This window comes from Oncorhynchus gorbuscha, linkage group LG12 (genome assembly GCF_021184085.1).
Source record: "Oncorhynchus gorbuscha isolate QuinsamMale2020 ecotype Even-year linkage group LG12, OgorEven_v1.0, whole genome shotgun sequence".
Taxonomy (NCBI): Eukaryota; Metazoa; Chordata; class Actinopteri; order Salmoniformes; family Salmonidae; genus Oncorhynchus; species Oncorhynchus gorbuscha.
The window spans coordinates 36,550,955-36,562,813 of NC_060184.1; the positions used below are offsets into that span (position 1 = coordinate 36,550,955).

The 11,859-nt window shown below is 46.5% G+C and overlaps 1 pseudogene; it reads right to left on the reverse strand.

Annotated features, from left to right (window-relative positions):
* Positions 1 to 231: 231 nt before the first annotated feature.
* Positions 232 to 3,032, reverse strand: LOC123990370 (annotated as a pseudogene).
* Between the last annotated feature and the right edge of the window lie 8,827 nt (positions 3,033 to 11,859).

The following is an 11,859-nucleotide window of genomic DNA, read 5'->3' on the forward strand; positions in this document are numbered from 1 at the left end:
TCACTTTTTCACTGTATATAATACTTTTCTTGAGAATGGCAAAATAGGGCTATCTTAGAACTATGTCATCTTTGCCAAATTATGCTGAGATCTCAGTTAAGAGGAGCCATCAGTAAAATTGCATGCAGTTAAGCCTATGCTTGAGACATCAGCCCAGTATAAACTTTTCAAAATTGTGGGTTCATGTTTAACTTTTTATTATCTAACCAGTGTCTTTCGCAAAAAAACGGTACATTTTTGGGAGATGAATTACGAAAAAAAACATCCATTCCATAAAGGCTAATGAAGCCCTTTGTCCAATTGGATTATCTGAAGACAACTCACGTAGACATAATGACGACACATCAAATTGTATATTGCTATCGCCAGACTGGCATGGACATCAGTAACATTTTGACAGAACCGCAAACACAGAGACACACACATACGCACGACCCTATTCTTCTAGGTATGCAGTAAATAGCAAAACACATGTATGGGTTCAAAACTCCCTGACTTGCCGAGACAAAACATCTAACACATGAATGCTCTACAGCAAACCAAAAAGTCAGATACTGATCCTTTATGTTTCACCACTAGCATGAGAGACAAAGACCTTCCTTCAATCTCCTCAGATGTTCCTCCCACTCATTATTTCTCCCTCCATCCCTCTCCGTCTTTCACTCGGCTGTGGGGTTGGTGATCCACGAAGATGATGCTCTTGGTAGTCCTCCAGGATGAAGAGCAGGAAGGGCCTGTTGAGTATGATGGTGTCTGAGAGGGACATGGGCATGATCTCTATCATAGTGACAGCGGCCGCCTCAGTCCCTTTCTCGTCTAGACTCAGCACAGTCTTGTGGGTCACCTGGGGTGGGAACATGGATGGGTTCATTTGATGTCAGACACCATTGTCCTCTAAGTGGCCATAATATAATATAATGAAATCAAAAGGAATATTATTCCATCAGAGACAGAAACTCTTCATCTACTTTGCTCCCAATTCCCTCAGGCAAATAAGAGAAAAGAGACCTGGGATGGATGGTACAAATCCAATTTTATTTGTTGCATGCGCCGAATGCAACAGGCCTTACAGTGAAATGCTTACTTACAAGCTCTTAACCAGTAATGCAGTTTTTTTTAAATAAGTAAAAAATTGAAAAAAGTAACAAATTATTAAACAGCAGCAGTAAAATAACAATAACGAGGCTATATACAGGGGGTACCGGTACAGAGTCAATGTGCGGGGGCACCGGTTAGTCGAGGTAATATGTAGATGTAGGTAGAGTTAAAGTGACTATGCATAGATAATAAACAGAGAGTAGCAGCAGCGTAAAATAGGGGTCTGGGTAGCCCTTTGATTAGCCTTTCCGGAGTCTTATGGCTTGGGGGTAGAAGCTGTTAAGCCTTTTGGACCTAGACTCGGCGCTCGTGTACCACTTGCTGTGAGGTAGCAAAGAGAACATTCCATGACTAGGGTGGCTGGAGTCTGACAATTTTTCGGGCCTTCCTCTGACATTGGCAAAACTTGATGATAGTGTTGGAGTCGTGCCTGGCCATGCAGTCGTGAGTGAACAGGGAGTACATGAAGGGACTGAGCACACAGAGTCCTTAGCTTAGGAAACCACACCTTCCGTTTGGTTTCCTCAGAGATGGCAGAAAAGTCAGCTTTGTTATCGAAGGCACTGGCCATACGTTAAGAATGGATAATGTTATAATGACAAAGTGCCCTTTTATCTTCTCACCTCCTGAAGAGGCTTTAGTTCCAAGTGCTACACAGACCACATGCCGTGAACGAATAGAGAATGTTAAACTACAAAAGTGTCCTATAAAATCAAGTGTTCTCACCTGAACAGGTTCTCATGCACATGCTTCAGGTATTCCTTGTCAATGAAGGCCTCCACCTGCGCCATCTTGCTCTTGTTTCCTTTGTAAGGCAGCATGGCCACAGGGTGGAGAAGTTATGCTGGTTCAACTCATAAAGACCCGTCCTCTTCATGTCCACATTGACCTTGGGGGTCTGCTTGGCATCAAAGGGCTCCTCCCACTTCCTTGGGGAAGTAGAGGAAATTGCTACTAAGGTATAATAAACACGGGGAAGCCAAAAATAGACTAAATGTTACAAGCCTAAATTGTTTTTCGTTCTGCACATACGTTTTCTTTTCATTATTAATTGACACATCTTCTGTTTACCACGTGTGGAAACAAACAATACGTCAGTCAGTCAAGTGTATTCTAAAGTACTATTGTTCTCAAAGCAAACAATAAGTGCAAGCCCTTTCTGTCCTACTACAGTGTCCTCCTACATCTGAAGAAGACGTAGTTGATGAGCACCATGGCCGTATCAGGGTCCAGATCCTTCACCAGGTCTGTGATCTTGTCCGAGGTCTTCATGGCGATGAACTTGTTGATCTCGGCGACGGGTTCTTGAAGTCAATGGTGAAGCCCTCGCTGGCATAGAAGTGCTCGGCATCCTCCGGGAACTTGGCCAGGGGCTTGAATCCATCCCTCAGGGCCACGGCAATGCCCATGTCCAGCTGCATGGGCTCCCAAGTGTGGCCCAACGTGGTTCAGGTGCTCGTAGGCCTCGTTCACCTGCTCCGGTGTAAAGGCACCATAGCCTAGAGCAGAGTACAGGTGGCTGTGGGTGTCGCCCTTAGCCCCAAGGGACAGCATAGCCAGGTTAGTGACAATTACCAGAGGAGAGAAGAAGACGTTCTTGATCTCAGTGTTGGCTTCGCTCAGGCTCCTGCAGAGGGCAAAGGTGAAGTCTGCGTTATGGGAGCCAGCTTGTGCCAGGACTCCACGGCAGCATGGTGGAGGTTGTGGTCTTCTGTGTGACGGTGTGGTCCCCATTGAGGTGCGCGTCCCAGGATACGCAGAGCAACACAGTTGCTATCGCACAACAAGATATAGCCCACATTTTATACACCTGGACACCCATTGGATTCTGGAGCAGTGGACATACATTTTCTGGAGTGATGAATCACGCTTCACCTATGGCAGTACGAAGGACAAATCTGAGTTTGGCGGATGCCAGGAGAACGCTATGCCAACTGAATGCCAACTGTAAAGTTTTGTGGAGGAGGAATAGTGGTATGGGGCTGTTTTTCATGGTTTGTGCTAGGCCACTTAGTTCCAGTGAAGGGAAATATTTTTTGGCGGGGTCAGCTTTAATATTGCAGATAGATTGTAGTTTCTATCAATGTAATTGTCTGCATCATTTCCAATCCCCCATATATTTTTTTGTAAATATATATACACACACTACCGTTCAAAATTTTGGGGTCACTTAGAAATATCCTCGTTTTTGAAAGAAAATAACATTTTTTGTCCATTAAAATAACATCAAATTGATCAGAAATACAGTGTAGACATTGTTAATGTTGTAAATGACTATTGTAGCTGGAAACAGCTGATTTTTGTAATGTAATATCTACCTGGGCGTACAGAGGCCCATTATCAGCAACCATCACTCCTGTGTTCCAATGGCATGTTGTATCAGCTAATCCAAGTTTATCATTTTGAAAGGCTAATTGATAATTAGAAACCCTTTTGCAATTATGTCAGCACAGCTGAAAACTGTTGTGGTGAAGCAATAAAACTGGCCTTCTTTAGACTAGTTGAGTATCTGGAGAATGAGCATTTGTGGGTTCGATTACAGCCGCAAAATGGCCAGAAACAAAGACTTTCTTCAGAAACTTGTCAGTCTATTGTTGTTCTGAGAAATGAAGGCTATTCCATGCGGGAAATTGCCATGACACTGAAGATCTCGTACAATGCTGTGTACTACTACCTTCACAGAACAGCGCAAACTGTCTCTAACCAGAATAGAAAGAGGAGTGGGAGGCCCCGGTTCACAACTGAGAAACAGGACATTAGAGTGCCTAGTTTGAGAAACAGATGCCTCACAAGTCCTCAACTGGCAGCTTCATTAAATAGTACCCACAAAACACCAGTCTCAATGTCAACAGTGAAGAGGCGGCTCCGGGATGCTAGCCTTCTAGGCAGAGTTCCTCTGTCCAGTGTCTGTGTTATTTTGCCCATCTTAATCTTTTATTTTTATTGGCCCGTCTGAGATATGGCTATTTCTTTGCAACTCTGCCTAGAAGGCCAGTATCCCAGAGTCGCCTATTCACAGTTGACGTTGAGTCTGGTGTTTCACAGAAACATGGCCCTCTCGGGATAAGTTGTCGGAGTCAGCACAGCCACCGGGTTTCTTAATGCTTCGCGCCAACAGAAATAAACATCTCTCTGGGAAGAGGAAGGGTGGGGGTGTATGCTTCATGATTAACAACTCATGGTGTAACCATAACAACATACAGGACCTCAAGTCCTTCTGTTTACCGGACCTAGAATTGCGGACAATACACTTGACCACTGCATACAAGGCCCTCTCTCACCCTCCCTTCAGAAAATCCAACCACGACTCCATCTGGCTTCTACTGTCCTATAGGTAGAAACTCAAAAAGGATTGACATGTGACAATAAACAATTCATTGCTGGTCTGACCAATCGGAATCAATGTTTCAAGATTGTTTTGATCACGCGGACTGGGAAATGTTCCGGGCAGCCTCGGAGAATAACATCGATCTATATGCTGACTCGGTGAGTGAGTTTATGAGGAAGTGCATTGGAGATGATGTACCCACTGGGACTATTAAAACCTACCCTAACCAAAAACCATGGATGGATGGCGGCATTCACGCAAAACTGAAGGCGCGAACCACCACATTTAACCATGGAAAGAGGACTGGGAATAAGGCTGAATATAAACAGTGTAGTTATTCCCTCCATAAGGCAAACAAACAAGCGAAATATCGGTATAGGGACACAGTGGAGTCACAATTCAAAGGCTCAGACACAAGACATACATTTGAAGTCGGAAGTTTACATACACCTTACCAAAATACATTTCAACTCAGTTTTTTACAATTCCTGACATTTAGTCCTGGTAAAAATGTCCCTGTTTTAGGTCAGTTAGGATCACCACTTTAGGAAGGGGGTGTATCTGATCTCCATCAGCAAGGACTTGACATTGGTTAATCAAATCTCCCAGTTTTTGCAAGTTTTTGCTCAATTTTGCATGCCTTCTAAAACAGTTGCAACTGTACATGCATTCGCACATCAAGTCCTTTCTTGAGTTGGGCTCCGGGATGGAACAACTGTTGAACATCTGAGCTTGTGGTTGTTTGTAGGCGAAAGGGGTCGAGTGTGTATGAGTGTGTGCATCCCATATCTGTTGCTATGGTTTAATGATGTTAGGGACAATATAAGGTGAATCACAATAAATGTTTACTAAAATAATATCTGCTTGCCCAAAATGTCGTTTTTGCAATGGCAGTCCTGGTTATAGGTAACAATCCTGGTTATAGGTAACAATCCTTCGCATGAACTGCCTACATTATTAAAATGTATTAAATTGTTTCCTCATCAATCTCTCATCAATGTCCCATAATGACAAAAACAGGTTTTTATAAATGTTTTCTACTGTGGAAGGACCACTAGAGGGCAGGCTGGGCTCATGGATAGTAGCCCAACAAAGCATGGGAGACCAGGTAACCAGAGTCAATTAAGCACAGCTGACGGTACTAATGAGATACTCTCCTTCCCCTATAAAAGAGAGAATGGAACCAGCAGAGGGGGAGAAACTATCTCTGGAAGATGGCCACCGAGAGAGAGAAGCTGTGCTGAAAGAACCACGAAGATGGTGACAAACCCATGATTTATGTTTGTTGTAGTTTAAAGATTATCCTATTGTGTTCTTGTTTCATCTGGAGAAGAAGATGTGTTTTTTTCCTTGGAAGATTTTTCATTGATTATGTTAATGTTTTTGTTGACAAAATACCCTCAATAGAGAACCATGTTCAATCAGAAAAACCTACTCCTGACTCGTTTATTCCACCTTCCCGCTTTAGAGTGACGCCTAATTACTTGGTACGCTCACATTGGTGGAGGATGGGGGCATTAGGTGGACGAGTGACACAAGGATAAGTGAGTAAATTAATATTCTTCCAGAAGACCCGGAGGAACCATTCAAGAACGATGGATAACGCCCTACTACAACAATTGATCACGGCACAGCAGACAACCATAGAACTCCTGCAACAACAGCTGAGTCGACGAGAAGAACCTAGAGTTAGGCCAAGAGCGGCTGCTCACGCCATCTTATCTTGTCTCTCCAAGAAGGATGATATTGAGGCCTTCCTCATGACCTTCGAAAGGACGGCCACCTTGGAAGAGTGGCCGCCCACAGAATGGGCTAGCGCATTAGCTCCTCTTTTGACCGGGTTGGCTCAGGAAGCCTATTTTGACCTGGATTCCCGCGAAGCTGCGGACTATGGGCGACTAAAAACCGAGATCCTGTCCCGGTACCAGCTGACTGCCAGAGATAGGGCTGTAAAGTTCCATCAATGGACCTATACAGCTGATCAACCCGTCCGTGCCCAGATCTTCGCCTTAATACGACTGACAAAACAGTGGCTAGAACCTGGAAAGGGAGTAGGACATGTGATAGAGACTCTCGTAGTGGACAAGATATTGAGAGAATTACCCAGTGACTTAAAAAGGGTTGTGGGGCAAGCCAACCCGTTGTCAGCCGACGAAATAGCCCAGGCGGTGGAAACATATCGGTCTACAGGGGAGTTGTTAAAAAGTGACAAGGAGGAACGGAAGGAGTCATCCAATCCCGTACCACGACTCACCCCGGCGTGCCCGCCACCGAAACGTCCAAGCCCCCCCCGGAGGTGGGAGAAGTCAGCCACCACACAGCCGGGTCGGTGTTATAAGTGTCAGTCTCCCAACCATTATGCCCCACAATGTCCTAGCAAGGATGAGCCCATGGTCACGGAGTCGTCACTGCCTACCCCCACACATCCCGTTTTGAGGGGGCAGGATCCACACTGTTGGTTAGCAGAGATAGCCCCAGCCTCAGAGATTCCGGTGCGAGTTGAAGGACAAGATGTGGTAGCTATTCTCGACTCGGGAAGTATGGTTACGTTAGTAGAGGAGCGGATGGTGACCTCCGCAACACTGCTACCAGACAAAGTAGCCGTATCCTGTATCCATGAAGACACCCACTATTACCCCACTGTGAATCTGCCTATTCTCACTCCAAAAGGAAGGTGTACAGTCAGGGCAGGGAAAGTGCCCCAGCTGAAGGTGCCATTATTGATCGGGAGAGACTGTCCCCTATATAAGGAGCTTCGGCAGATGACGTTATGCACGGAAAGAAGGGGGACAGGAAAGAAGAGAATCTCCAAGCCCGAGGTAGTAGTACTACAAGGAGACGTAGCCGCGTCCTCGTCCTCTACTGCAGAGGAAGAAATAGCGACCCAACGTTTACGACAGATATTCCAGGAAACCACCGATGAAGACACCTGTGAAGGGTTATACACAACGCAGGAAGGAAGGAGCAACCAGGCACTAAGGGATATATTTGAAGCTCCATCCGAGGAGGGAACCTGGAAGGGATTCTCCTCGGTCTCCCCTGATGGGGATGTGGAACAACCTCCACATCCCTCTACTGAGGTTGACCTGCCCCAGGAATTAAAGGGACAGTTCGGCACCTCGCAGCATAGAGACCCAGACCTAAGGGAGGCCATGAGGAAGGTGAAGGTGATCGACGGGAGGAACGTCGACGGATCAGAGACTCCCTTTGAACGCATAGCTATGGACCTCGTAGGACCCCTCCCAAAATCCGCCAGAGGACACGAGTACATCCTAGTGGTTATAGATTATGCTACCAAGTTCCCGGAGGCCATACCCCTGCGTAACATGTCGTCAAAGGGAATTGCCAAGGAATTATTCCTGATGTTCTCTCGTGTGGGCCTTCCCAAGACTATCTTAACCGATACCGATCAAGGAACCCCGTTCATGTCCCGGTTGATGAAGGACTTGTGTCGGTTATATCAGGTTCAACAGATACGTACAAGCATATTCCACCCTCAAACAGATGGGTTGTGTGAACGCTTGAACAAAACAATTAAAAGCATGTTGAGAAGAGTGGTGTCCCGAGACGGGAAAAACTGGGACATGCTTCTCCCACACTTAATGTTTGCCCTGCGAGAAGTACCTCAGGCATCCACTGGATTCTCGCCGTTTGAATTGCTCTATGGCAGACCCTGTCGAGGAATCCTCGACTTAGCCAAGGAGACCTGGGAGACCCAACCATGCCCCTTTCGATCCACAATAGAACACGTTACCCTGATGAGAGACCGCCTGTCAGCAGTGTGGCCCATAGTCAAGGAGCATATGGAGAAGGCCCAAAGGACCCAAGGCCGGGCCTATGATAAATCTGCGACCCCCCCGTGAGTTCACCGTGGGAGAGAAAGTGATGGTGCTTGTGCCCACGGCCGAACATCGCTTGCTGGCGCAGTGGAGGGGGCGCTACGAGGTAATGAAAAGGGTCTCACCGGTCAATTACCTCATCAAGCATCCTGACAGGAGGAAGAAGGTCCAACTCTATCACATAAACCTGCTGAAGACGTACCATGGACGAGAGGAGGAGGTGGCTTTGATGGCCCTGGAGGGCAAAGAAAAAAAAGAGGCTCTACCACAGGTGCGCCGTGGCCAAACTCTCCTACCGGAGCAGTCAAGACAGCTAGACAAGCTGATTATTTACTTTGGTCGAATATTCTCTCCATTCCCAGGACAAACAGATGTCCTGTTCCACCATATCCACACTGAACCCGGCAAGAAAGTGCATATCCGCCCTTACAGGATTCCTGAGGCTCGCCGAGTCATCGCTAAGAAAGAGGTGAGGGAGATGTTGAGGATGGGCGTGATCGAGCCCTCGACGAGCGAGTGGTCCAGTCCCATAGTCCTGGTCCCCAAAGCCGATAGTAGTATGAGACTCTGCAATGACTTTAGGGGCGTGAATGCCATCTCTACATTCGATGCGTACCCCATGCCCCGAGTGGATGAACTCTTGGAGCACTTAGGAAAGGCCAAGTTCATCACTACCCTGGATTTGACGAAGGGATATTGGCAAGTGCCGGTGGCTCCGGAGGATCGCCCAAAGACTGCCTTCGCCACCCCAGAGGGGCTTTTCCAGTATGTGAGGATGCCCTTCGGACTGCACGGAGCCGCTGCAACCTTCCAACGCCTCATGGATGCCATTCTACGGCCCCATCAAGACTATGCAGCGGCGTACATAGACGATGTGGTCATCCACAGCGAGGACTGGGATAGTCACCTCCTGCGATTACGGGCGGTGCTCGTGAGTTTGGAAGCCACAGGGTTGACAGCCAATCCAAATAAATGCTGCCTGGGCCTGTCCGAAGCGGAATACCTGGGGTATACCGTGGGGAATGGGAAAATACGCCCGCAGGCAGAGAAGACCAGGGCAATTCGTGACTGGCCTCGACCCCGGACCAAGCGAGACGTTCGGGCCTTCTTAGGGATAACAGGATATTATCGCCGTTTTATCCCGGGATATGCAACCATTGCCAACCCCCTCACAAACCTCATCAGGAAAAACCTGCCAAACCAGGTAGAGTGGAAAGACGAGGCGGAAGAGGCCTTTCAATTGTTAAAAGATGGCCTGTGTTCTGATCCCATTCTACAGGCTCCGGACTTCTCACAAGAGTTCATTGTGCAGGTCGACGCCTCGGATACAGGGCTCGGGGCCGTACTAGCTCAGGGTGAAGGTGAAGCAGAGAAGCCGATTCTCTTCATTAGTAGGAAACTCAGCGATCGGGAACAGAGGTATGCGACCGTAGAGAAAGAGGCCTTAGCCATCAAGTGGGCCCTCGATTATCTCCGGTACTACCTACTGGGTCGGAGGTTTGCATTAGTTACTGACCATGCGCCCCTCACGTGGATGGCTGGTAAGAGAAACAATAACAACAGAATAGCCAGATGGTTTTTGTCTTTACAACCGTTCTCTTTCCATGTCATCCACAGGGCCGGATCGAGGAACGGGAATGCAGACGCGCTGTCCCGACGCGACCAAGACGGTGCGTCTGGCGCCCGACCCTCCGGTTCGGTCCTGGGGGGGAAGGTATGTGGAAGGACCACTAGAGGGCAGGCTGGGCTCATGGATAGTAGCCCAACAAAGCATGGGAGACCAGGTAACCAGAGTCAATTAAGCACAGCTGACGGTACTAATGAGATACTCTCCTTCCCCTATAAAAGAGAGAATGGAACCAGCAGAGGGGGAGAAACTATCTCTGGAAGATGGCCACCGAGAGAGAGAAGCTGTGCTGAAAGAACCACGAAGATGGTGACAAACCCATGATTTATGTTTGTTGTAGTTTAAAGATTATCCTATTGTGTTCTTGTTTCATCTGGAGAAGAAGATGTGTTTTTTTCCTTGGAAGATTTTTCATTGATTATGTTAATGTTTTTGTTGACAAAATACCCTCAATAGAGAACCATGTTCAATCAGAAAAACCTACTCCTGACTCGTTTATTCCACCTTCCCACTTTAGAGTGACGCCTAATTACTTGGTACGCTCACACTACATTTCCAAAAGATACAAAAATGAAATATCACAATTACATAAATATTCAGACCCTTTACTCAGTACTTTGTTGAAGTACCTTTGGCAGCGAGTACAGCCTCGAGTCTTCTTGGGTATGACACTACAATCTTGGCACACCTGTATTTGGGGAGTTTCTCCCATTGTTCTCTGCAGATCCTCTCAGTCTCTTTAAGGTTGGATGGGGAGCGTCGCTGCACAGCAATTTTCTGGTCTCTCCAGAGATGTTAGATCGGGTTCAAGTCCGGCCTCTGGCTGGTCCACTCAAGGACATTCAGAGACTTGTCCCGAAGCCACTCCTGCGTTGTCTTGGCTGTGTGCATAGGGTCGTAGTCTAGTTGGAAGGTGAACCTTCATCTTTCCCTCGATCCTGACCAGTCTCCCAGTCCCTGCCGCTGAAAAACAACCCCACAACAGGATGCTAACACCACCATGCTTCACCGTAGAGATGGTGCCAGGTTTCCTCCAGACGTGACGCTTTGCATTCAGGCCAATCTTGGTCAAATAAAATACAATAATATTGGTCACATACACATGGTTAGCAGATGTTAAGGACAACAAAGTCAAGACATTGGAGTGGCTATCGCAAAAACCTGACCTCAATCCTATAGAAAATTTGTGGGCAGAAGTGAAAAAGCTTGTGCGAGCAAGGAGGCCTACAAACCTGACTCAGTTACACCAGCTCTGTCAGGAGGAATGGGCCAAAATTCACCCAACTTATTGTGGGAAGCTTGTGGAAGGCTACCCGAAACGTTTGACCCAAGATAAACTATTTAAAGGCAACGCTACCAAATACTAATTGAGTGTATGTAAACTTCTGACCCACTGGGAATGTGATGAAAGAAATAAAAGCTGAAATAAATAATTCTCTCTACTATTATTCTGAAATGTCACATTCATAAAATAAAGTGGTGGTCCTAACTGACCTAAGACAGGGAATTTTTACTTGGATTAAATGTCAGGAATTGTGAAAAACTGAGTTTAAATGTATTTGGCTAAGGTGTATGTAAACTTCCGACTTCAACTGTATATACACAGGATAGATCATACATATATTACTAATCATGTCAAGGAAAGCACCTATTGGACTAACTCGATATCATGGCTGATTTCACAAAGGAAGGGAGTTGGGTTTGAATGAAAGAGCAGGAAGACTGAGGGACAAAGGAATTGGGTCTCTATCGGACCTTGAGAAGCTATGCTACCGTAAATGCATCATCTTGTGCATTCTAATAACCGCCCATTCAGAAAAGGAAAATGCAATATATATTATTACTCTGAGCTGCAAATCGATTGAAGATGGAAGACTGGTTTGCACAGCAGAGATCACCTTTGAAAAATCTTTCTGGTCTTAATGTTGTAGAACGGTTACGTTGAAGTACCCTGTCGTTCTTAGGAG